Source organism: Ambystoma mexicanum, chromosome 5p (assembly GCF_040938575.1).
Source record: "Ambystoma mexicanum isolate Mex_15411 chromosome 5p, UKY_AmexF1_1, whole genome shotgun sequence".
Lineage (NCBI taxonomy): Eukaryota > Metazoa > Chordata > Amphibia > Caudata > Ambystomatidae > Ambystoma > Ambystoma mexicanum.
In genome coordinates this window covers 729,081,994-729,109,098 of record NC_090930.1, presented here as the reverse complement: position 1 = coordinate 729,109,098, position 27,105 = coordinate 729,081,994, and the positions used below count along the sequence as shown (strand labels likewise).

The 27,105-nt window shown below is 43.5% G+C and overlaps 1 protein-coding gene across 6 annotated transcripts in view; it reads left to right on the top strand.

The window, feature by feature from the left end:
- ENOX2 (ecto-NOX disulfide-thiol exchanger 2) overlaps positions 1-27,105 on the top strand; it is a 2,107,113-nt gene that overhangs the window by 1,427,125 nt on the left and 652,883 nt on the right. The window lies entirely within an intron of this gene.

Genomic DNA, 27,105 nt, shown 5'->3' with positions numbered 1-27,105 from the left:
CGACCCAGTGGGAGAAAGAAGTGCAGATTGCTTGTTAATGTGGCAGTGGATAGCATCTGACTTGTGGGTGCTGGATATCATGACGAAAGTCCACCTGTTAGAGTATGAAACAAGCCTCCCAGCATATCACTTTTGGGGAGAGGTATGCCCAAAGAATATCAGCCTCAGAAGGTGGAGCAGATGCTAATAAAGAACCCCTTTGAGTTGGTCCCAAAGGAAAACTACACTAGATACTTCCCTTTCAAAAAAGGGACAAATGGCACAGGCCATCCATCATGCACTTCCCCACTTTGAGCAAAAACATCACAAGGACATTCAAGATGGTGACTTTATAGAAGGTTCTCATTATGTTTGCTAGAGAGATTTTCTTTGTGCTCTGGTCCAAGGACAGGCATTTCTACCTTTCATACTAGAGAAGCATCACGTATTCCTGCGCTTTTCAAGGAGGCCATTAACAATTCAGGGTTCTGACCTTCTGCCTCCGGCCAGAGCCAGGGGATCTTTTATAAAGTGTCTTGCTCTAGTGGCCACCCACCTGTGAAGGTGTGGTGTGCATTTGGACAATTGGGTAGTGTGCTCGATTTCCAAAGAGGGTGCAAAGGTGGCTCTGAAGACCAATGTAGACCTGCTATTTCGAATGGGGTTTTCATTGAACAAGCCCACCTTTGAGATAAATGCACCAAGAAGTTCTTGGGGGCTCTGTTCGGCAAGGGGAAGAGTCTGGTCAGGCCAGCTGAGTCCAAAGTGGAGCTTCTGCAACAGCTGGTGAGTCACCTGTGGCAGGAGAGCAGGCCATCTATTGGAAGGGTGGGGATGGGGGGAAATAAGATGTTTGGGCTCATGTCCTAATGCAGTCTGTTGATTCCCTTCACCAGGCTACTGATGCAACCGCTGCAGGAGCAGCTGGACCTGTGGTGTCAGCTGCAAGGGGACTTAAGAGGACAAAAATACAACCGAATCAAGTTTTTTAAAATTAGGGCTGTCCTGTTGGACAGACATGCCCAAACTGATCGAAGGCTTACTTCGTTAGAAAGAACCATATCGGGAGATGCTGGTGTCAGTTGGGCACATTAAGGTGAAGGGGATGTGCTCTCTGGAGGAAAATAGACTGCGCCTCTTATTGTTTGTACTGAAGATATTTGCCTAGCTCTCCAGGAATTTCTCAGTAGTCTTTGGGAAGGCCATTGAGACTACACAATGACTATGCACTTGGTCTTCAAACAGGCAGGAAACGGGCCCCTACAGTTGTCCCATGAAGTTCATAATGTGTGGAAGTGGTCCTACAAGCATCAGGTGTGGTTTTATACTATTCAGCTGGTGGAGAGGAAGACCCTCAGTCCAAAACTCCTAAGCAGAAAACAAAAGGAATGCCTCAAGTGAGAGCTAGATTCATAGCTGATTGCAGAAATCTTTGTTCTTTTGTGCCACACAGAAAACAGAAAATTCAGAGACTTTGTCTCCGGATGTCATCATCCAGAGTTTGAAGGGAATGCGTTTCCCACAAGCCGGTCAGAGACATTTGTGCACGCTTTTCCTCCAATCCCTATCATTCAGAGTTGTCAACAAACCAAGTAGTGGCTGCTGCAAGATGAAGCTGCTTGCTCCTGTGCGGGCCAGACAGCCATATCACACAGAGCTGTTGCCTCTGTCTCAGGTGCTCCACATCGCATTGCCTCAACCGTATTACCTGCTGACCAGGCTATAGGGCAATCTTCTTGATCATGACCAGCAGACTATGGATCTCGAAGTCCCAGAGTTAGGCCATCTAGTCTTGGGGCATGACTGTATGGCTATTTTGGCAGAGTCAAGGGCAGGGTCTGCCAGGGATACAACAAAGGTAGCAGGCGCCCCTCTCTCGGAAGAACAAGGCATGATAACCTGTTCAGTGGTTTTTAACCACATTGAGAGTTTGCAGCCATCTGCTATTTCTGCCAGGGATACCTTGAAGTGGAAGAGGTTTTGGTGTTTTCAGTCAAACCTGCATGCGATTCTGCATCCACCTTATGAGAGTTTGCCCTATCCATTGAGCTTGGCTTAGTGGCTGTTGCTGCATTTTTTTTGCCATCATAAGATATTGAAAAAGACCAGGGAATGAGCTTTTAGTTATGCTTCTTTCAGTGCAGGAGTTTTTGGAGGGTCTTCTTCACATGTTCCGCCTGCGCCTCCAGTATGGGAACTGAACATGGTGTTGTCTATGCTGATGGGATAGACGTTTGAGCGAATGCATTCTTCAGATCTAAAATAACCACCATGGAAGGTGGCTTTCATTCTGCCCATTACATCAGTGAGAATGGTATCAGTCACAGTGGCCTTTTGTTAAATTCTTCAGTGACAAAGGGGTTTTGATTGTGAATGTACGCATTGGTGCGAATGTTGTAATGTTTTCAAGTGAACCAGTGCTCTTGTAAAACCCAGTTAGTGCAGAGATAGAGAGCTGCATACTTTAGGGGCAAAGAGGTCACCAAAGTTTTACATGGACAGGCAAAGGCTTTTAGACAATCTAAACTACAACAAAGGGCATGCTATCTCAAAGCAGGGCTTCACCTGTTGGATTATAGACTGTTATAAGTTTTTTGGAAGCATGTTTCTTTAATTTCACTTTTCATAAAAATGCAAACAACTTTCAATTAATGAATTACGCCCCCACAATCAAAGACTAAAATAAATAAATTAAATAATCTTTTCTTAGCATTCCGGTATCCAATACTGAGCAGCCAGCAACCAAATGAACATTCACCTCAAATTTAGCCTTCGAATGTGCCCATATAACCCTTTACCAACCTCCTCAAACAAAAGAAAATAACTCAAATCTTCTTTATGGGTCCGTCATCGAAAAGGGATCCTACCTGCAAATCCTACTTTGCACAGCATAAATGTGTACATTTGTCAGCCTCAGTCAAAACAGTGACACATTTCTGAACACATGGTTTATGAAATTAACTTTCACGGTCTCAAACAAATTTTAATAAATGGGGTCCAAGTCTGAGCATATTTAGTGATTGTATTTGATAAGATAGCTGAAATAATTTCCATGCCCAGTATTTCCCATATTTTTACCTACCAGTATGCTATTATCGGGCCGTCTGAAGCCTTCCAACTCTAGGACAGTTATTCTTGCTGTAATTAAGAAATTTGGTATGTGAGGGTTCAGAAATGCGAGGCAGACAAATGTTTGAAGATGTATGAACATATGCAATTTTATTCTTAAAGAAATATGTTTAGAATACATCACTATCCCTACTCTGCTGAAGGTTTCCCTGCCTAACCAAAGCTAAGGGCAAACTCTCTAACAAAAATGGATAATTGACTCTCACATTAAATAACAAATGCACAAAATAAAATACATGGCACTACAATATAACATGAACAACATTCACAATCTCTGAATAAACCTCTAATGTCCTGGGTAATTGCCCTTCCCCAGGATTCAACGTCATTTCTGTTAGTGTTCAAGCAAAGAAAGAAATGTCTAAAATCAGTTCTTTATATTTCAAAGTCAATGGGAAAGTTTATTAACCAATGTTCCAATGATAGCAATTCTCTTCTCCTTGGTAAAATGTCCACTTCCACCAATGGTAATCCCAGCAACAATGCTTTTTGTCGCCTCTTCAAGAAGACTTGCCACAGTTCAAAAGGAAATGCCACCACTCAAATGGAAATTCAATATCCACAACTGCCAGTAATATACAGCGCTTGGTTAACAGTTAGAATTCTCTGTTACCGTTTTAGAATTCACAATGGTATATTTGTCAGGATGACCTCTCGGTGATGCTGCTTCCACTTCAACAACTTCACTTCTACTTGACTCACTGTGAGATCAGTCACCTTTGTCTGGTAGTTTTTTACTTTGTTTAAACTGCTACAGTGTTGCATCTACTGACACTTAAATATACCACCACAGCTTCTGTACTTTGGACTACTACCACAGCTTCAGTGATTTGTACTTTTAGACGGGCTTCGACAACACACACTTCAAAGCGCTTCAACAACTTCAAGCAGGCAAGGCACTCTTCCTCTGAATAACTCTCTTCAAAATGGGCAGCCTCTTTGTGTCTACGGTCTGTCTGCCACAATAACAACCTGGGTTTGCCTTTAAGACTCCCTTCTCTTTCCATAGTCCCTGGTATTACAGGTTGTGACAACAAGATAGTATTTGCAAGTAGCCAGTTTCCCTTCCCCAACCTTACTTGCACCTTTCTGCCCGTTATCAGCCCAAGTAATTGCCCAGAAGCCTTGGTGCCACTCTTCTAGCTTCAGATAATGCTTGCATACTTGTATTTTAGACCAATGAACTGTTGTTAACTTCCCAGCACAGTTATATTGCTTCTTACTTCTGAGAAAGGCTGCTTTCACTAGTAACATGGGGAGGCTCTTAGCTTGGGCAATGCTTGTTCTCTTCTTCAATAGTTTATGGACTTTAGCTTCTTAGAAATGCAAGGTATGCCATGTTAAAGTAAAGAATAGGATTGTCTTTCTTTAGGAATCAGAAATTAGGCACACACAACCACTTCTTGATGTAGTTTTCAAGGTTTACAGATTGGAATGTAATAATAGTCCCATTTAAAAGTGAAGGATCGCGTTCATTCCTACTTTGGCAATCGCAATTACTCACACATGACCACTCCTTGGTGTCGTTTTTAAGGGTTAAAGAATGATATATAATTGTATTCCTGTGTAAAAGTGAAGGATGGAGTTCAGTCCTCCTTTGGTAATCACATTTAGGCACACGTGACGACTCCTTGATGTAGTTTTCAAAGTTTAAAGATGTCAACAATGGTATTGTCAAGATTAGGTATTCCATAGAGGTCTTCTCAGCGTTCACTCCCATTAATTGGTGGCACGCAACCACTCCTGTAAGTAGTAACAGTCTTTTAATGATTGAGCAATGGGTTTAAGCAACTTTAGCTTCTCACACGATTAAAAGACATTTCACGTTAAAAGTGAGTGCTGCATTTCGATTGTTCATAGTAGTTTGGCTTCATCGAACAACTTCAACTCGCTTTAACATTTGCGCAAGTTAATAGGGAGCTGGATACTGTTATCGGCAATGCTTGTGCAAGGTATTAGAACTTTGTGCTTCACTCACCGGCTTCTTTGACACTTGCTCAGCGGGTCGCACTGCTTTCCCGACTTCTACCATCTCTTCTACTGCTTCTGGCTTCTTAGGGGCCCACACCCTTCCTCTGCAAAAGTCTCTGGTCAAGCCTCACATTTCTGGAGCTTCTCTCACCCCCGAGAGCTACGTCTTGACAACTGCTCCTCGCCTCAGTCTCAGCACGTTCTCTGAGCGGCAACCAGTGCAATCGGGCTCACATGGGGAAAAACAACTCTCCTGCGTGCATTCCGCTGATCGGCCTCTGCACTTCGGATTTTGGGTGAACGGGACCCTCTGAGAACAAGCAAGTGAAATCTGCTGTCTCCACGTTCCGGCGTCCCTCTTGTTCTCCCGCTTCTGCTTGGCTTCTTTTATCTGCTGCTACTGCTATAGCTTGCATTCCAGTCTCAGTTCCAGCTCCTTCCACTCCTAATTGCCTGCACCTGGGTGGGCTGTTTATGCCTAGCAGGTGCCTTCATGTGTGGGCTGTTCGGCTTAATTGCCTGACTACTGCAGCATCATGCCTCTTCAGCCCTCTTCCTCATCCCAGAACCTCTGGGTTTATGGGACATGTAGTCCGCTTCAATAAAGTTGTTTCTTCCAAATTCTGCAGTCTGGCAAACCGCTATTAAAAGTGTGGGATTATGGGGAAAGTTAAACGGGGGTTTCCCAATCTTCCTGGTCTGTCTCGCCCTCCCTGCAGCCCCCATGTGATCCTCCCGCAGTACACCATCCCCAGGTTCGGGATCAGGAAGAGTCTGCCTTTCCCCGGCCACACGAGGGTCTCAGACGAGGTTTCTGGAAGGAATCCTCACCGATTCATTACAGGTATCAATGATGCTTTATTACCTGACATCTGGTAAATGCTTTCTACCTCTGAATCTCCCAGTAGGGTTGTGAGTGTATTAAGGGGAATCTAAATAGCTGCAATATCTTTCATCTTAGCCAGAATTGCTTTTCAGAATGTCTGAATTGTTGGACACCACAAGATTTAACCAATGCCCCCTTTGTCATTGCGTCCCACCAACAGAGTTATGAGGATACATTTTATGAAGCCTCTGGGATGTTATGTGCCCTCAAAAGCAGATCTTGAAAGTGTGGTACATTTTGGGCTTTTAAATTTGCTGCCAGGTTTCAGTTGTTATTGTGCACCCCAGTTTGTACCCTCCTTGCCATGTAAGGAAGCATACCCCCCACAGAGTCAAGCAGTCTGTATCTTTCTTCTACCCTCCTGTATCATCAATTCCAGGCCTATGGGAAATCCCCCTTAGTGTTTATACCTCCTTGTTAGATATACAGCGACTTAAGTGTGCATAATGAAATAGCTCCGATTCTGGAAGATCACATTTCATTGTGCATTCAATAAAGGTTAGGTGGTGCCCTCTTTGTATAAGTTGCCCAGCATCAAGGGACATTTTCCTTTCCATCTTCTGAAAGCTTCTCGTTAGGTGCTATATGGATGTAACTGCTTTGGGTGAATTTATAGCTATGCATAACATGGTGTGTTCACATTCAGTCCAGATCAGCACACTCGTGCAGGGTTTGTAATGGATTGTTTATCCTGTCTCCGGAGGAACTTGTTAACATACCTGGTTCTGTGCATGGCTTAAGAAGAACTCTGCTGCTATGTGAGTGACTGTTAGTGGAACTGTTGGAGCAAGAGGGCCTCTTATATAGAAAAATATATACTTCAAAAACTCAACTTGTGTCAAGTGTGGTTTAAGCCTTAACAGAAGTGGTGACAAGCTGATTCCCTGGAGGCCCTCTTGCCTGTGCTGTTTGCTGGTGGAACTTCTTTCTTTCATCTCGATTGTTTGAGGTAATTTTGTTCCCGTTGGATTGATGCAGCAAGCCTAGCCCTTTTGTCCGGCCTGGCTTAATGGAACTACTTTGCCGTCCTTCGTGCAACTACAGGTAGCCTCTTGAATTGATTTGTCCTGGAGCGGATGAAGGGCGCTACATGTTCGATCCCTCACTTAATTTTCAGGTGAAGGGACCGTGACCCTGTGACACCGAAATGACTGAAACACTGTAAGGAGTTAATACCTTTTATGTTCAATGGTGTGTGTGCCCTCTACTGAACACCATCATTTGTGTGCCTCATTTAACCTTCCATACAAAGAGGAAGTGAACATGGCAAACTTCCCAGCACAATTTCTTCCATCCCCTTGTGAGCCTTGGGACACGTGGAAGGAAGACTTCCAGGATTGTGCTCACCCTTTTCTTAAAGTGCTTATCCATCTTCCTAAATATGGTTTCATATGGATTTGGTGCTTCATCATCCTCCTCGGCACCTTGTGCAGATGCAGATTACTCTGGGAGTCTTTTGAGAATGCGCCTACTTTCAAAGGCAATGTATAAGGAGAGCCCTGTAGCGCTTTAAGCTGATCGATGGCTCATGGATGTTTATGGCATTATTTTACAACAATATCTGTAGTGACTTGGGCTGCATCTGTTAGTGTATGTGTGCATGAGCCGATATGGAGTGTATGGAATATAGAACATGGGGGGGGCCCAAGGGTTCCGGATATGTTTCTTGGGAACAGCAGAATGAGACCCCTCACTGGAGAGATGTGCTTGCCTGTTGCTCCTGCTCTTATTTTCTGACTTTTACCTGCAACAATAAAGAAGCCTTCTATTTCTACTTACCTGGGTCCAGACGCTTACATGAGTGATTACTTCTATCAGTTCAGCACCAGGGATCAAGGCAAAGATGAATCTATTGAAAACATTGTCACTGCGCTTAGTAGGTTAGCAAAATATGCAATTTTGGACAGTCGTATGATGAAAGGTTGAGAGACCAATTCATGTTAATAGTTAAACAGAATAAAATAAGAGAAGAGCTATGGGCCAAGGGGGACCCCTGTTTGAAGGAAGTCATAGCCTTTGCGAAGAGATTCCCATGTTAGCCTGAGTTAAAGAATTGGACAATAAGTATAACTCAGTGAATGCAGTGATCCTTTCAGAATTAAAGAAACCAACTGCAGTGAAAAAGAAAGGATTCTCCCCAGGGAACCTCTTCTAAAGAAAGATGAACATCGGGATAATCTGCATCAGAAGCAAACACAACAGATCTAATACAAGTGCCTCTGCTAAAATGCTTTTGTTGTGCGAGTAGTTCTCACTTTGCAAGCAATGCTGAGAGTCCTGGACATATCACTTGTGGCAAGTGTGGTAGGAGAGGGCCTTTCACCACATGCTGCCAACATTTCTTTCAGAGGGGTGGGAAAGAAATTACAGAAGTGGTTGAATATGCAATTTGGAAGAAACATGTACAGATGTGGAAGCATGTGTGCTCTGTGAGTGAGGTTGGGCCAGCTAAGGGTGTGGACAAGAAGTCAAATGATATTGTTCTGGTAAATGGTGTTGGGGTGCGCATACTTATTGATTTTGGATCTGACTACACCATTATAAATAGAGAAACTTGGCAGCGCAAGTTTGCAAGCACAAGTTTTCAGCCGCCTAACGTCAACGCATGTGCTTATGGTGGTGTTCACATTGCTATGGTAATGTGTTTTGTAGCCACTTTAGAACGTCGACAGAGAAAAAAAATCCCAATCTGTGTTCATGTCACACTGCTGTTACCAACCCAACAAACAACCTTTCTTTGAGACATAAACCTTTGTTTATGTTTTTCTCAAAACATAGACGAAGGTTTATGTCTCAAAGAAAGGTTGTTGGGTTGGTACCAGCAGAGTGACATGAACACTGTGTTTTATTAAGCACAACTATGACCCGGAGGTATCTTGACGCTATCCACACAAAATTAAGCGGGCAGTAAGAGCAGGAAAACATAGACTAGAAAAGATATGTTTTTAGAGCTTTCTGGAAAGGCAAATATTCACTAATGGTACGTAGAGTCAAAGGAATAGAATTCCACAAGTCCCGGGCTGCCACCAAGAAAGCATGTCTTCCAATAGTAGCTCTCGAAAATTGAGGAACTCGCAAAAGGTTGAGGTTGGCAGAACGCAGATTCCGGGAGGGAGTGTGTTTAATAAGCTTCTCACAGAGGTATAAAGCACCCCCGCCGGCGGACCAGGCGCAATGTCTTAAATTTAATTCTGGCTGCAACGGGTAGCCAGTATAAGGTCCGAAGTACTGGGGAGACATGAGCAAATTCGGGCAGGGCATCCGAAATTTGTACCACCTGCAGTCGTTGAATGCGGAACTCGGGTAGACCAAGTGATGGGGTATTATAGTAGTCAAGGGTCTGTGAAGGCATAATGAAGCAAGACACAGACAACACCTTAAAGTTCAAATAAAATGTGTTTATTAACTTAAATATCAGGATGGTTGAAGGCCTAACTTGCCCTATGCTAAGGTGGGATTTCCCTACCTGAATGAAACTAAGGAAAGTCTGAGTCAAAGATTTCAACTCAAGTCTGTCTGTGTCCAAAACCTATCCTTATCCCCACAACTAAGTCTAAACAATGTGTAGGGATGTCAATAATGAAAGTAATGATGTTCAACATGAAGTTCTGAGCTTCTTTGAGCTCCTAGCTTCTTCTTCAGTTCTCCCTTCCCCAAATTCCAAGCAACAAACTTCGAAAGCAAAAGGGCATTGAGACCTTGTTCTCAAGAAAGGATTAAAAAAATCCTTGAGTCTCAGGGTGCCCTTCCCCAAGACTTTAGTTTACACAATGTCTTTGAATTCACACAGTTCCTGGCTCACTGGTCTAGGCACAGTTGTCAGACCGCACGTTGCACCCATCATAGGTCGCGCAACCAGGATCCCTAGGTTCCTCAGCTCACACAGGTTTTCCAGGCTTGTCCCTGTGTAAAGAGTTGTGTTCTTGTAGTCTCTCTTGGCTTATGTGCAGCATTCACTCTCCTTTGGCTTCTCCTGATTAGCCTTTTGGTTCTGCCCGAAAGTTGTCACACACCTCTTGCCAGTTTTTGGCCTTGCCACACTGCAATTGCCCATAAACTTCACTTTATGGTGGTTTTGCTCATGTCCCACCTTGCAATAACACTTGTCCACACTTGCACTCTTTCCTAGGCACTGTTTTCCCATGGGCACCTTCTCTTTGGCTGTCATCTGCTTTGCCCATAAAAAGTGTTATTCAATAAAAATGTTAATAAGGTACATTTCAAGATTTCATTCAGTTGGACACCTAACACATATTCACTTTACTGATTTTCCAGCTTTCATCCAGTTTTATATTTAATGTGGATTAGTTATGTTTGAATTCATGTTTTTCTCCACTTTGAAGTTTGAATATGCACTCCATATGTTTATCAGTTTGGTATTCAATAAACATTCATTGTTTAAAGTTTACTTCAATTTGGTATTCGATATGCACTCAGTGTGGTTTATTTTCAAGTTGTTATTCAGTTCGGTATTCGATAAGTATTCATTGTGCTTATATTCAACTGCCTGTGCAGTTCGGTAATTGGGATTCATTCCCCACTCGCAGCCCACCTAGGAACGCCCCAGTATCGAGTGCCTCTCCCCAACACTCCCCAGCACTTGGCATCATTCCCAAATGGCTCCCGCTGCTTCTTTGTTCCTTGCAGGTCGGCGGACCAGCTCCTGCGAGCCCTGCTTACCTACCAAGGCCCGCCTCTCACATGCTCATAGCTCAGCTGCCTTGGCGAGGATGCATACCGCATCCTTCTTCCTCCTACAAAGTTCCACGACACAAAGGCTCCCCCGTTGGGCTGCTGGCCAGCTTCCTGGCTTCTCCACAGATCCCATCACGGCTGTCTCCTCTTGGAAAGGGTCCCCCCTACTGGTCTCTCTCCCACAGGCCTCCCTGTTTCTCCTCGTGTTGTTCACTGACCCTCATTTTATACACCTGTAATCCCCTAACAGGTTGCCGGTGTGAACCCTTCATTAGGTTTGCTTGACTATGATTAAGGGGACATGTCTAACACTCACCATACTCAGCAGACATCTTGCTCATCCCAGTACAGAGTGTTAAAATTTAGGTGTAGTGTTCATTACTCTTAGTCTTCCCTTCCTCGTCCTAGTACTTTCAAATGTGGGGAAATGAAAGTGGATGTTTTGCAATAACCCATAAAGGTCGTGGGAGGGTTAGGCTGGTGAACAATAGTGAAAGAACGATGCCATATATCGCCTGCGGTCACCCCACACCCAATCTCTGAGAACCCTCCACTCAGGTAATCCTCACTAGCTACTCCACCCCCACGGGCGGGATCCAAGAGTGGTGGCCTTTCCCTGGCCACCTGAACAGAGGATCCATTGGGAGTAGGCATGAGGATACCCTCAGGTTTCTCACAGGTCCCTGATATGGACATCGAGACTACCAGACACCACAGTTAGTAAGGGATGTATGGCAGAATTATGTTAAGTATCCTAAGCTTAGCATGGCCCGTGCTACATCTTGCTTTAATCTGAGGAGAAGCCGAGAGGGATGACCCAATTATCATTTTGAGGTTTCTTTACCAAATGGAATGGGGTAGGTGGCGGCCCCAAAGACGGCCGGAAGATGATATTCCAAATGGCCTGGGAGCTGGAAAACGGCAAAGAACCATAATTTCCATTTTCTCAGCATTATGTTTCAGCCAGTTGGTGTTCAGCCAGCTGTCAATGTCAACCGGGCAACCATTAAGCCGAGAGGCAGTCGCACCCACTTCACGATCAATTCTAAGAAGAAGTTGAGTGTCGTCAGCATATGCCTTGAAATGACACCCATGTGAGAGGATCAATCTAGCCAAAGGGAGGATGTAAATATATAACAGGTGGCAAATAGCTGAGTGATTGATCCCAAGGTGCGGGGGAGTATAGCTTCGGTGGCAGGATCAACCCCTTCTCACCCAGAGGACTCATATACTGATGTTTGCAGAAAACATATAGGGTGTTTAAAGGGATATAATCACAAGATTAGACTCATGAAAGATGCCATCATGGTAGTGGCCGAACTTAGGTGCATTCCTCTTGCCCTGCGGAAAGAAGTATCTAAAGAGACAAGTCAGAAGACATAATAGGGGCGGTAGAAGCATCTGAATGGTGCTTCCCAGTGCTGGTAGTTCCGAAGTCCAGTGGCAGTGCTCATTTGTGTGTTGACTTAAGAGCCCTTGACACTTGTGTATAGGTGCGTTATAAATGCCATATCATATCATAATTAGGAGTGTTGTTGTTGACCGGTTCTCCTTACCTAATATAGAGGAATTGATAAGTCTCACAGCAGGTGCTAGAGTATTCACCACTTTGGATCTTGCCTCCACTTACCACCAGATATTGTTGCATCCTGACTCGAGACCTCACGACATTTATTACTCATGAAGAGACATATAGATTTAAAAGAATGCCATTTGACCATATTTTGGCAGCAGCATTCTTTCAACGTGTCATGAAAACAATACTTGGTCGAGTAGAGGGTGTGACCTTGACATGGGTGACGGGGACAACTGTGGAGGAATATGATGACAAATTCAATGTAGTTTAGGGAAATTGGTGGCGCAGGTCTCACACTACATAAGAGTAAATAAATGTTGTTTGAGAGTACCATAAAATTGATTACCTAGGCATAAACTTACTGGAGAGGGCGTCTCACCCAACGAAAATCTGGTGGCTTGCATTATTGCACTTGAAACGCCAAAAGATAAGCAGGGGGCATTATTTTTAGGAGTAGTTGAATATTACTCCAGTTCATAAGGAATTTTTCTGATGGTTTTAAAATATTAGGATATTGAGCAAAAAGGATGTCAAGTTTGAAAGGACAGCGGTGTGTGAACAGGAATGTATTGAATTTAAGAATCTCAAGTGTGCCAACTGTGTCATGTTTTGAAACTAAGAAAGAGACATGTCTTGACAGATGAGTGGGACAGGGCTAGGAGCTGCCCTTTTACAAAGAGACAACAGAGTGGAGAGATTTGTTGCGTTTGCATCTAGAGTCCTCGAGGGTGCTGAGCCCAAATATTATGTTACTGAAAAGAAGGCTTTATGGGTTTTGTGGGCCATAAGAATGTTTAGAGCATTTCTGTGGGGCAGGAGGGTTAGCATTTTATGTGACCATAAGCCTTTGGTGTCTGTCTTCACATGAAAGCAACTTGATGGAATAACACGCAGATTGCAAATTGAGTTACCTCGCTTCAGGGGCATGCCTTTTCAGTTGAGTTTGTGCATGACAAAGAGAATGTAATTGCTGATTAATTATCCAGAAATGGAACAGGTGCTGTGCAAGTGGCAGATGAAGAAAGAATCTTCACGAGGTGTTTTTGGTGTGTAAGGACACCATTTCTCAGGATGACTGGGAAGAAGCCAACAAGGTAGATGCTTAATTGTGTAGTGTGAGAGATATGGTCAATAATTAATGGTCCGATTGCAAAAGTGAGAGATATGGTCAATAATGAATAGTCCGATTGGAAAAGTGAATCTGGTTTGGAGGCATTTCATAGCGTTAAAGATTAAGAGTGTGGAGGGGGCAATGTCCTACTTTCAGGTCGTATTGTGCCGCCCCTTGCAGGTGTAAGGAAGAGATTGTAGTTGACTTATAGTGGGCATCTGGGGATGACGAAGACCAAGGGTCACCTAAGGGCAGACTATTGGTGGCCAGGACAAGACAAAGAGGTAGAAGAATTAATCAAGGAGTACAGCGAGTGCTCTGCATCAGACAAGGTTCTTAAAACAAATGTGCAGCCAGTGAAGGATGCCTTGGGACTGTAACATTTAATATATTGGAGCCGGTCTGGTCGAGGGGTGGCATACAAAAATGTTTGTTTTAGTTGACTTTTATTCAAAATGGGTGGAGACCAGTGTTGTTCAAGAGGCAGATTCCAGGGTCAAAATTGGGATTTGTTGACCATGAGCAAAAAAGCAGCTCCTGGGTATCAGGCATCACCCGTTAGGCAGGAGCTACCTCTGGGGAACCAGGAGTCATCCGATAACGCGCAGCTAATGTAACATGAGCACAGGATGCAAACATTTACTTGTTGTGCCCTTGCATAATGTAAATTAGCACCCTGTAACAGGGCGCTGGCCTATCTGGAGGCTCAGAACACAGGCTGTATTGTATGGTACGAACCTGCATTCCGAGCAGCCTAGATGGTGCTGGCTAGCGCCTCCTTCATTTCCCCACCTTCCGCCTCACCTCTTAGCATCCATGTAGTTACCTACGTGGGAGCTAAGAGAGTGTGATTTAAAAAAAAAAAAGAATACAAATCTACGTTCCTTTTCTGCATGGCCCGGCGCTGCGCCGTGTTTCATGGAGTCCTTTTTTAATGTTGATGATGTCACAGTCAAAAAAATTGAAAACAGACTGTGAACCATGAGGCAGCGCTGGGCTGCACAGAAAACATATCTCACATAAACATCACATTAGCACCCGCATAGGTAGCTAGATGGGTACTAATGGCAATATTACCCTCAGCAGTGGTCCAACCCAGTCGGTAACTGCACCATCACCCACGTTAAGGGATCCTACTTTGCTCTGGCCCTTAACTTGGGAGGGAGGTCCCAATATGCTTTAAATGCCCATAGGTGTGTCCTTTATTCTCCTGTAAACACATTCCCAAAAGTTCATATCGTATATATTTGTGTGGCTTGCACCACTTAACCTACGAGTCGAGGGTAGCTCCTGGTAGCTGTTGGTGTCAAGCTAACCAGATTCCCCTTGGCTATAACCAGGAGCTTAATATCTTCCAGCACCTGTCAATTTCGAACTATGAGATTCAAGGACGGTTGTACAATCTTTGGATGAAATATTTCAAAGCAAAGGATTTCCCAGCAAACCTTTTGACAATGGAGTACAATTCACCTCCAAAGTTATGAAAGGGTTCTTGCAGAGGATAGGAGTACAACACCACACATCTTCATTGTTCCATCCAGCCACCAATTGAGTTGTTGAAAGATTTAATAGAACGCGCAACATCCTGTATCTTGTAAAAATCGCTAAAAGGGATTCAATCAAGAAATATATTTTTTTTAAAAGAATTGAACGCTCATGCAGTCTATTCGCATGGCGATTCAAGAAGCCGGAAGCTGAGAAGAAAATATAGACTAAGTGGTATGTGCATATAGATTATCTAAACATGGTTGGTGCCCTTCAAAATGTTGAGGAGGAGGAAGGCAGCCACGTTAGTCTGTCCTCCATGGTTAGGTAGGTTGAAGTTTGTGGGTTGGGATGAGGAGGCGCTTGGAGGAAGAGTACTTTCTAAATGTGAGGACATGAAACAAAGATATGATAATGGGAAAAAAGTCTGACTCACCAGAGTGGAAAAAGAGGATAGGGTTTGGGTATGCAGACCGTGCAGTGTGATTAAAGGAGATGGTAATTATGCAGGTCTGCTGAGTGTGTGTAGAGCAATGGATGATGATGTAGTACTAGAAGATGAAAGGACCTGGAGTAAGAGAGTGATTGCAGTGAAACCCTCAGTAAGTGGGGGGGTGATGGAGTAGTGAGGTGATGAGATGGTAATCTCACATGTGATTCCTTGCATGTGTATGAGAAGGGAGGAGGTGTGTTAGGCCTTTACATTCTAATAATTTAGTTTTAGTTCTTGCATGTATTTATAAAGAGGGATATGTGTTAGGTGTTTACATTTTAATATGGATGTAACTGCTCTGGGTATATTTACAGCTATGCATAACATGGTTTGTTTACATTCCATACAAATGGTTCAGCACACTTGTGCTGGGTTTGTAATGGATAGTTTATCCTGTCTCCAGGAGAACCTGTTAACATTCTAGGTTCTGTGAATGGCTTAAGAAGAGCACTGCTGCTATGAGTGACTGTACCTTGAGTCGGGTCTAGTTGAAGACTTAACACTTCTTTTTGAAGGCCCAGGGTGAGATTAGGAGTGATTGGAGTGAGACAGCCCAAACCTGCTTGTATGCCTTTTAGCTGACAACCTTTGTCCAATATTTCAGTTACCATATTGTTGAAGGACGAAGCTTGACAAATGACTGTCTAGCTCTCATTGGGATAAAAGGCATCAGATGAAGCTCGGTACTCTAGGATCCTACGAGGAGCCCTGGAACGTTACGTGCCCAAATAAATTTTAAAATATCTCGCTTGAGCTCATTAATTTTCTTGTCTGGAATGGATATCGATAAAGCCTGAAAAACATGCAACCAATTCAGCAAAATAGTCCTTTTAATCACACAGATTTGGTCCAACAAAAATACATCCCGAAGGACCCAATAATGTAATTGTTCCATGCAGGATTTCCACACGTCTGGTGGAATGTTTGCTTATATGGTGAAGCATATGAAGCGGTAAAGTGATAAACAGTATGAAAGGATTCCCAGATGTCATTATGGAATCCCTGAAATATCACAGAATTACTATAAAACAGTTATGAGAGCTGGTATAGTTCCACAGGGTAATTTATCAGATATATAATAGCATCTGCATATAAGGCTAATTTGTGATACAAGCCCTTTTATGTTATCCCTTTTATTTTGGGTTTGACACGAATGAGCTGTACCAGCAGCTCCAAGGCCAATATTACAGGTAATAAAGGGCAACCTTCCCGAGTACCCATCTCTAGTATTACATAGCTCTTCAGAGCCCCATTAATCTTTATCCTTGTTTTGGGGTGTTGGAAATTGGCCTTGCTAAATTTACACAAGTGAGGGCCAACCATTTTAAAGATATTTACGACATATTTCTGGTTCATCCTATTGAATGCTTTTTAGCATCCAACATCAGAATCGCAAACCTTTGGACTGATGACGACGATGACCCACCAAATGTTTTCATGTGTCCTCTGGCTTGTTATAAAGCATGTGTGATCATAGCCTATCAGTCTGGGCAATTATTTTGCTGCATAGTTTGGCATCCCATTTAGAAAGAAGATAGGCCAGACATTTATCAGGTTTTGGTATTGAAATTGTGGATGTTACGGCCATTGAGTTTGAGATTACATCCGAGGTCAGGAAATCGTTCTGTAGTTTAGTAAGCAGTAGTGCCAGAAAGAACTTAAGGTTTTGAAAGATAAATTCATAAATCCATCTGGGCATTTTATAGGTGAGTTAAGACTCTGCAAATTGTGTGATCAATAATCTCACCAAGTCCTCTTCTTTTCAAGGACAATGCCCATTCTAGACTTGTTTGATCGAGTGCTCAGATGTAAAAACCAACAAAAAAAATAACATCACTTTAAAATGACTCAATTGGCCTCGAAACATATTCCCAAAAGTTACACCCCAAAACAAAACGCCCTCCAAACTCCAAACACCCAGTGACTAGTTTGTCTATTTACCAACCTTGGGCATACTTCCCCATAAACCCCAGCCCTCTTCCCCTTCGCCCATTTTTTTATTTAAAACCTTTATCCCAACATTAACTACCCCGTACGGAAATCTATTTTTCAACTATTAATCCATCTGCATAACTACTCCTTTGTGTTCAAGATATATACATTTGTTAAGCAATCTCAGTATAATACGTTCATCTTCCTTGATTCATTTGCCAAGTTAGGGACAAATATTCCACTGCTTTGTATTCAGTGAACGTTGCTCATGTTTCTTTAATGGCTTCAGAACTAGATTTCTTCTTTGAGCTTCCTGCTAAGTCCTGTCTAATTATCTTGCTCTTTCTGGGGTTCCAAACATCTTGCTTTCCTTCTTGGCTCTCCACTGATGTTTTCTCGTAACTCTGCAGCTCCACTGCCTCTTTTTCCGATGTTATAGTAAACTGCTGGTTCTCCTATCTGAACAACAGTTTGCATGGGTGATAGATTTTAGAAAAGTTAAATCTCTGCATCGCAGAATTTAAGACATTTGAAACATGAAGCTGTGGACATATCATTATCCTTCTGCTGATATAAATGCACCATAGTAAGAATAAGCAAGACCAGGTACCTCCTTTGTTGTTATGAGGTATTTGCATTCTATTTAAGAGGAGTTTGGTTGGATCAGGTACTTGTAAAATGTGACGAAACAGGCTTTGTGCAAATTCTTCCAAATCTAATCTCTCACATAAAGTGTAATTCCTCTATTGAGATAAAAACTCCCAGGTAGGTTTCAGGGCTTCTAGGAGTTCGCGAACTCAGAACTCATGGAAGGATCAACTCCTTCCTTTCCCAAAAGGAACGCAGGCCCAGACAGACAGCAAGTTCAACTGCGGTTTATTACAGCCACGACCAACAGGGATCAGTACATGGATAGAAGAAATCCAGGAACTTCTCTGTGAGCTCTGGCTCGCAGGCCAGTTTTGATGGGACATTGCGTCATGAGAACGTCACAACCTGGGCCCCTCTCCAGAAAACCCATCGCCAAACGGAATTGGGTGTTCAGTGGTAGTGCACTTATAGTGGACCCTATAATGGTTAGTTTACTGGCTCTCCCATGTCGGATGTCAGGCCTGGCCCATCCCAATATTGCTGTTACTAAACAATGTTTCAGTATGCGGGTCTGATCATTGGTTCTTGCCCGTTGCTACCCACCCCTAGGTTCCTGAACTCTGATTGGCTAAAGCTGACATCCCCAGGCCTGGGATCCAAAATGATTCTCAGTTTGAGGTGTACCTCTTCAAGGTAATAAGAACAGCTATGTGTCTGCATTGTATAGTGTGCATACCACCAAAGTCTATGCGAGTGCCCGTTCACATCATGCAAATCTTGTCTCTTGCTGTAACGATCTGCAAGCTTCTGTCTGGGGGTGTGATATCTTTCCTCTTTCCCAGCGCCGGTTTCGATTTATCATCCAAGCTGCCGAGTCACGTGTCCAGAGACCATGTTTTGGGCTTCTGGCGCTCTGAATTACTCCGATTTATGTGGATTTATTTGCATTTATTGCAGCTGGTGTTACTGTCGTTAAGGGAATTGAATGTCGCTCGTATCTTGGTGACCTTGGCAGTCTGCCCTGTCCCACACAATTGTTATTCTGTTCAGTCTGAATTCAGCTCAGCTCTTACGAGGCGATTGTTGCCTCGTGTGATTTTCCTAAGCCCTGGCATAGCTTCTAGATGTTTGTGTTATTCTATAGTTCTCCATACGTTAGTAATACATTGATTCTGTCAGATCCCATATGTGCTCCTGCAGTTCCACAAAGTTATTTTCCTCTAAGCATCTGCAAGCTTGCGCAGGATCTCTTGCTTCGTGCGGGTTCTGCGTGGCTGCAGTTAAGCTAATGACAAGTAATAAAAGCAAAGGCAGTATGTATATGTGTCTGTCCTCTAACTTATAGGACTGTTCCGCATATGTTCTTCGTGTATTTGGGTGCGTGTTTATGTCCCGATGTGCGGATGGCAAGTGTGCGTCCTGTCTAACTCTGCTACGTCGTGGTGTCTCGAAGAACGTCATGCATGGCTTCTTGGTGCTTTAGTTGATACTGTCGATGGATGTGTCCTTAGTTGCATCCTGAGGCTCTTTGTCCAATCTGGGTAGTGTTTGCATTGCTCTTGGGCTGTATGGTTGGCTCAGTGGGTACCTCTCGACATACTTGTATATCATGGGAGCACTAGAAATCAGTCCAAAATGGTATGGGCGATCATGATATCTTCGGTTGTTCTTCCGACTCGTGTCTTATGGGAGGGGGAGAAGGGGTAGGATTCGACCACCCCTCTTCACCTGTAATTCTAATGTTTTCCTGCGTGAACAATTCCTCCTGTGTGGCTATTGAGGCATCCACTTGATCTTCCAACATTTCTACTCTTATCTGCGAGCTTGGCCTGTTTTGAGCCTGTTCACAAAGCGAGTTCATGTCATTCGATCTTTTTTTCCTCTGCTAAGACATGTTCTGCAATTGTTTTGGAGAATTTACCCCTCATTCCCTTTGATCTCCTATTTCAGTTCTGATGACATCATTAGTAAGACCTGTTTTGTTTTCTGGCACGTCTGATTGTGGACTTTCCAAGGGGTCTGCCTATATCTGGATTTCCTCCATTTGGCACTGCTTTTTGTCATTTCTTGCTCTTGCAGCATTTACTTTAGGTCGGCTGTGAAGGCACCATGAAGTAAGAAACAGACAACAGATTCAATTTCTTTAAATAAAAAGTTTTATTTTTTCTTAAATGTCCGGATGGAGTAGGGCCTAACTTGCCCTGTGCTAAGATGGGATTTCCCTACCTAAAGAAACACTGTGTCCAAAACTTATACTTGCCCTCACAACTAAAGATATACAATGTGTAGGGATGCCAGCAACCAAAAGAAACAATGTTCCAAATAAGGTTAAGAGCTACTTCCAGCACCAGGCTTACTTTCCAGCTTCCCCAAGTACAAAACAGTTCCAAAAGGCCTCAGGCTTCCCTTCCCCAAGTTCCAAAAGGCCATGGGGTTCCCTTCCCCAAGAGGTGACCTCTTCCAGCTTCAAAACCACAATCCGTTCAAATCTCTTGACAGTTGAAGTTCACCTTCGTAATCATTCAGGCTTTTCAATGGTTCACACAGATTGCTCTTTTTCTCATGCATTTTAACAATCTGTTATTATATAGTTTTTTATCTTGGCTTTCCTTGGCTCTTTCCAAGCAGGCTTCACTTGTGCTTCTCGGGAGCTCCAGCAAGCAGCTCTTGCCGTCCTCTAACCTTGCTGCAGTAACCTGTGGCGATAGGGTGATCTGTGTCCTACAGCATCTGCTGTGGACGCACGGCAAGGGGAAGTGCTGGTGTCTCGACCCTCTTGCGGCCTGCTCCGGCCCCAGCATCTTTGACCCTTCTGCTGCACACAGTGTCCTTCCCGCTGCCCCCTCTGCAGCCTGCTCCACATCTGCCAGCCACATCCTTCTCTCCAGGCGGGGGTTTTTCTCCCTGTTTACTCGTCAGTCTCCCTTTTTATGCACCTGTGGCCTCTTAAATGGTTGTTAGGTGCAAGTCCTTTACTTGAATCGAATGACCATAGTTGTGCCTATTAGCTGGGCATGCCTGGCTATTACAATGGACCTCTTCCACTTTCTCTTCCTCGTCTCAGTACCAAAATAGTGTGAATGAATGGAAGTGTGCATAACTCCCAGTTGCCTGCTCCTCGTTCTAGTCTTAGTTAAATGGTTGTGGGACATTTGATGTGTAAGAAAGGGGAAAAGACTGACAACCTATGAAGGTAGGGAGAGGATAAGGTTTATTCTGATGTTTCTCTGCAACAGCAAAAGGAGATTGATGTGTGTTTAACTCGCCCAAATAAGGAGGTGCTCTCCTAACTGATATTTTCCTCGTCCCAGTATAATAATGACATCTCTGACTGTCATTTTGAAAGGAAGGAATGGGGACGGGTTGACAGTAACATTTAAAGGCTGCTGGGACTGAAGGTTCATTGTGAAAAGGGAGTGGAGGGTACCATGTCTCACCTAAGGGCATCCTCTCCCCAATCCACAACTCTCCGCCACCCAGGTGATCCTCCCTGGCATGTCCGCCCCCAGGGTCAGGATCTAAGAGCAATGGTCTTTCCCTAATGGGGAAGAGGAAGTGAGGACACCCTCAGGTTCCTCACATAGCCCCTTTTACGTGCCCAGTAGGCTTAGACATGTTAAGGATAGTATTTTTACCTGTCTGTAAGGATATCTTTAATCAACCACTGGTAGCTGACCTCCAGGCTTTACGCAGGCCTGTGGCTATTGCCAGATTGTTGCTGCCCCAATCCACCAGCTATCATAGATTTCCCCATCCACAGGCCACAAATCCGGATAACGAGGTCTGTGCCCAAATCTGTGATGGGATCTAAAACCAACTCCTCTTTGTTGATGTGTTAGCTCACAGTCTCTCTCTCGTGTGAAGTGCTAAGCCCCAAAGACTGATAGGGATTTCGCAAGACTGGCTGCATGCCACCTCTCTGTGCTTCTTCCTCCCACAGATCGAACAACATGCTCTATAGTATGCTGAGGGTCTCGTGAGTCCTGCAGCGCCCCACCATGTGTCGTTGCACTCGCTCTCTTCCGTGCTCCCCTCCAGCAGATTGAACATTCAAGGCCCACAAGTAAGGTTGCGTGCCCTGAAGACTTGAGAACCAACAGTCTCCACATTCTTCTAGTTAGAAACCACATTCACAAAGTAGTATCTCGCCTGGCACTGTCCCACTTTGATGCTGACCCGCTAAACTCTCAACATCTGTCCTCTTATCTTCCTTCATTGGCCCCGACCTTCTACGGAACTCTGCAACTTCCAGACTCTTTTCGGTGGTGGGGGTCATGGTAGGGGTTTTCTTCACTGCAACTTTTCACTGGATATGGGGAATTGGGCTGGTGTGTTCTGGGAGCTTACAAGGGAGTGTGCCTCCATGATCTGCTGCTCAGCTGACTGCATTCAAATTTGTTAAGAGAAGGCCAACCGATTGTTGCCAGGAAGGGATTTGGTGGACTCATTTAGAGATACAGTGCCAATGTGTGCCTAAATGCCCCTCCAGAAAATTGCTGGATATTTGGAGGAATGTGCATTCATTTAGCTGGCATTATTGGTTGGACTAGTCAGCATGTGACGATGCACAGGTTGGTCAGGCAGTGCTGAGCAATCTATATGAGAGGCTTCTTTCCCCGCCATCCCAGGTATGAAAGCAATATTATTTTTATGGCTTTTGGTGTTTAATTGTATCACATTAATGTGTTCCTTCCCTTACTGTTCGGTAATCTGCATTCTAAAGAATGTGAATTGATAAAACCCAATCTTGGATATCTCCAGCATTGATGACTTTTATAGATTTGCATACACCCTCTCCTTCCCTTGGAGTCTAACATTGGTCTATAAGTGGTGGGTAACATGGGTCAAGAATCTGAAAGTGAGACTTTTAGAAGTGAGAGGTTTTAGAATGTGGTTTGGCAGCACTGGCCACGTCATAACAGACTGGCTGGGCATGATCGCCTAATAGAGCAGATGCTTGTTTTTTCTGTCCATTAGTCAATAGGGGTGTGGGTGTGGTAAGTCTCCTTGAGTTCTTGCATAAGGTTTTACACAATCGTTTAAAGATCCTCAGGTACTTTGGCAGCAAACAAATAAAATGGTGACATGAAATACTCCAGATCTCTGTGCAGTGACAATCGTTTAGGAGGATCCGCTGGTTGCAAGGATACCTCCGCTTACTTTGTATTTAATAAAAATCAAGTTGGTTTTAGGATGCATCCTTTCATTTTAATGAAGGTTATTTCTTGTTGTAAAAGTTTTCAGGATTTGTATTGTCTTTCTTATTTCCCAAACTATGTTTAGAGACTGAAAGCACTACTGGGCCAGACATGGGGCTCTAAATAATTGAACATATTAAAGCTTTTCAGTGTGTAGACACTTTTGGCTTGTCATGATCATACAAAGCAGGTGGTTAAGGCCTATGTCGCCCATTGTATGGTTTTTTATATTTTGAAATATTATTTAACCCTGGGATTCCTTCTCATACAACGGATTGGGTCCATCCTGTAAGGGCTAGGGGGGCTTGCATTGTCTTTTAGTACCATCTCCCTCTTGAGTAATTTGTATGCCACCCGCACGGGCTTCATGTGTTCAGCAAACAGTGCTCCACTGATGTTTGCTGCAGATTGGCTAACAGTTTGGTCAACAGTCTGGTCAAACCCTTCTTAAGATCTTTACTTAATGGGTGCAATAAATAGGCTGCCTTCCCACCTGCCAGATTTCCAGAAGTCAGAAGCAGAATGGACTGTGGGTGTACCAGTAAGTAAAAGGCACTCATTGCAGTGACTCTTTTATGGTTGGTCTTTAGTCCCTCATCTGCGAGATAGTCCTGCCCTCCACTCCCATCTCCCTTTCTAGGTCTTCTTTGTAATAGGGAGAAAAGCAATGAGGTGCAGGGAGCTTACTGATGCATATGTGTTGCAAGTAGGTGGAGACACACGCCCAGCCCCCATTAGCTCCTTATTTTGTAAATTGATTCCTGATGGACAACGATTAGTAAGAATAAAGTTAAGTACATTAAATGCAACTTTAGGATAGGGCATATAGGACTACCGGTGTAACTGTCACTATGGTGAGTCCTTTTTATCATAATCCTATTGGCATATCATACTTATCCCGTGGTTTCAATAGTCCAGCTTGCAGCACAGCCTTTTTTCTCTTCCTTTCTTCGTTCTGTGCTAATCTGACCCTGCCAATCATATTGATTGGCTGTCCTTATTTCAGAAGAGCCATAAAAGCCTACATTTCCAATCATTATTATCTTAACTAGTAGTGTTCATGTTTAGGGTTGTTGGCCACACCCTATAAATGCTTTTAAATAATGTGACATTTACCCAACCTCCCGTTCCATTCAGGTGTGCTTCTCCTTTTGGTGGTAGTAGCTGAGGATTTTTCCCTGAGTCTTCCTGGGCGATTCCAGTTTTTCTTGAGCTGTAATCTCAGGCCCAACTGGAAAATACTATTGCTTGGATACCAGTGTCTCATGTTGTTTTTCTGTTGATTAGCCCCCTTTCCTAGAGCTCTAATTTCTTTTATCAATGATCCATTCTCTTTTTAATCTCTTTGTCTACTTTATCATTTGCATGGCAACTTTATGCGTAATGGCTTGCATTCTCGGCTCCATTTTATGGAGCATTGTACATCTGTGGTACATATAACACGGTTGATTCTATAACCTCACCATCTGGGATTTCTGATGCATCTTAACTATGCATCAGCTTTACCTAGATGCATCTTCTCTATTCTGTGCCCTCCTTATTGTATTGAGAACACACTTATTTCAGTAGTGTTTATAGATGCTCTTCGGACCCCTATGACCTCTGAACAGTTGCATAGTTTGTTCTTAGCCACAAACTCATTGTTTCAGAGTTGGGGGTTATTTTTTCGGGGACTTTGCCATAGTGGACTGTTAAAAAAATATATTATTCCAACCTGTAATTGTTACAAATGCTGTATTGCATCTGCCTGTGGGCTGCTTTTCCAGCACAGTTTGTTTAGTCTATTTTCGTTGCCCTTAGTTAGTGTGGGACATTTGGTTATTGACCCCTTAACTGAAAGAATTGTTTATTGCATTACATCCCTTCTCCTCTTGACCCATATGGAAATACCTTTGCTGAAGACCATGCCCTACATTTTGGCTGTCCCTCACCTACTACTGATATGCCCCCTTTGTAGAAACACCAGTAACTGGCACGTTACCCAGCACAGACACATTCTTGTGCATGTTGGTATCCAGTTAAGGACCAATCATGCCATCTTGCTGCCAATCTCCGGTGACATAGTGACCAGTGGCACTGTATGAGAACTGCTTACCAATTTTGGGAGATGCTACTACCAGGGACCTCCTTGCCAGGCTCCCAGTTCCTGAAGGAGAATCCAGTTGTTTGGATTGGTAAACCCCAGATGCATATAGCAATTTTTGAAGGCTGTTTACTACTGCAAGAGATGGGGTTGGCATGTGGCTTACCATGACAGTGGGGCAAGGGTCCCCAGGCACCACTCTGCTGATTTTATAGGTTTTCATTTCTCCCGGACACTAGTTGGTAATATGGGTCCCCCAGTAAGGTTTGGTGAAATCTCCAGTTGCAATTTAAACTATCAATCTAGGAACTTTGCATCATCGGTGCTCATCCTGGCTCGTTATATTAGCAATTCTCCCTCACATCCTACTCCCAGTCATTTTAGGAGCTGGCTAGGTGACCAGATTGTTTGTGAATCTGTCACTTAGCTTGCTTGTTTACATGTGTGTTAGACAAGCAACAATATTACTTTTGTAATGTGGTCCACCTTGATGTAATGCCAAATGTGTAGGTATATCTAAATATCATGGTAAGCAGTATCCACACACATTATGAACTTCTGGCTGTGTATGAAGTCCAGATTCCCACTTTAATGCATTCATCCACTTTCCCTAATCTTGTCCTGACTTACTCTATAAAGCTCTGAAATTGACTACTTGCCTACCATTCATCCCCACATACACTCTCTGCGTACTGTAGCCCATCTAAAGTGGGGTTTTCCTTTGCTCCTGACTTTTTCTATTTTTTAGGATCCAAACAACTCTTCACTGGTGTTACCTTTGTCTCCCTCATGCCGCTCTGACATGCACAATCCTTATTGCTCCTCTTGTTCGTAGGAAGTAGTGGGTGTTTACAATAACGGTTAAAGGCACAAAATTCAGCATTATGTATCTTGTTACAAATATGTATTAGAATTAGAGCTACTGGCACTATCCCGCATGAGTTGATTATTTGGTGTGGCTTTCATCTAGTGTTCTCAACATGGATCAAAAGAGGTAGAGCCTTCATTTTAAAAGTGCCTGTCTAGTGGTAGATTTCCAAAGTTCTCGGATGACAGGATAGCCTACCAGTTCAGTCTCTGTACCCTTCTCCTTGATTGGGCTCTGTAAGGGCAGGATTGCCCGAGAAACAATGCTAGTCAATTATCTTATATATATATATATATATATATATGTATCAGTATTTGTCCGACAGAAGAGCATACCTTCACTGTTTTCATACAATGCTTTTAGATTACTAAGTCAATGTGGTGTGATCTAATTGCATTGTTTAATTGATTTATTGCATTGTTATTGAAACTCCATGAAAGCAAAGGGGCTTAATCATCTAGGTTGACTGCACTAAGAAATCAAAGTGACAAAGACCTGCAGGTTTCCCCGCAGTACAAACTATTAAGTAGATCCTATATTACCTTGCCTTCTGCAGACAGCCAATGTGACATCTGCATGCAACCAAACCTGCCAGCCGCTTCAATGGGCAAATGAGTCACATAGATCTAGCTTCTTCTCTCTGAATACAAGGGCTAGATGTTCAGCATGTACACTGGACTTTCTTGTTTAGATATAGGATCAATGTTCGGCCTCAGTGAGAAGTAGTATACACTAGTATACACAGATCTTGCTGCAAATGATTACATAGTATACAATTTACCAAGAGCACAGCTGACTGCTCTGTTAATATAGGCACCACATTTCAATAACCAGAAGTGTGCAAGCCTGGACTGGAGAAAGTTCAGGGAACACATTCAGGCATTGAGTTTCGTCCTTAATCTCAATACGCCACCCCATGACTATAGGGCACCATGCCCATCTAATCAAAGGTTTCCACTACATTACAGCTGCACTCCACTCCATTGTGTTTCCGTTTGGTGTGTTATAATGTCCATGTTATGGCACTGTGCTTCAGGACTGTTGCCATGCAGTGCACAAATAGGCCTTGGAGGTCTAATCTGTGTTACCCAATTTAATTTCTTTTTAG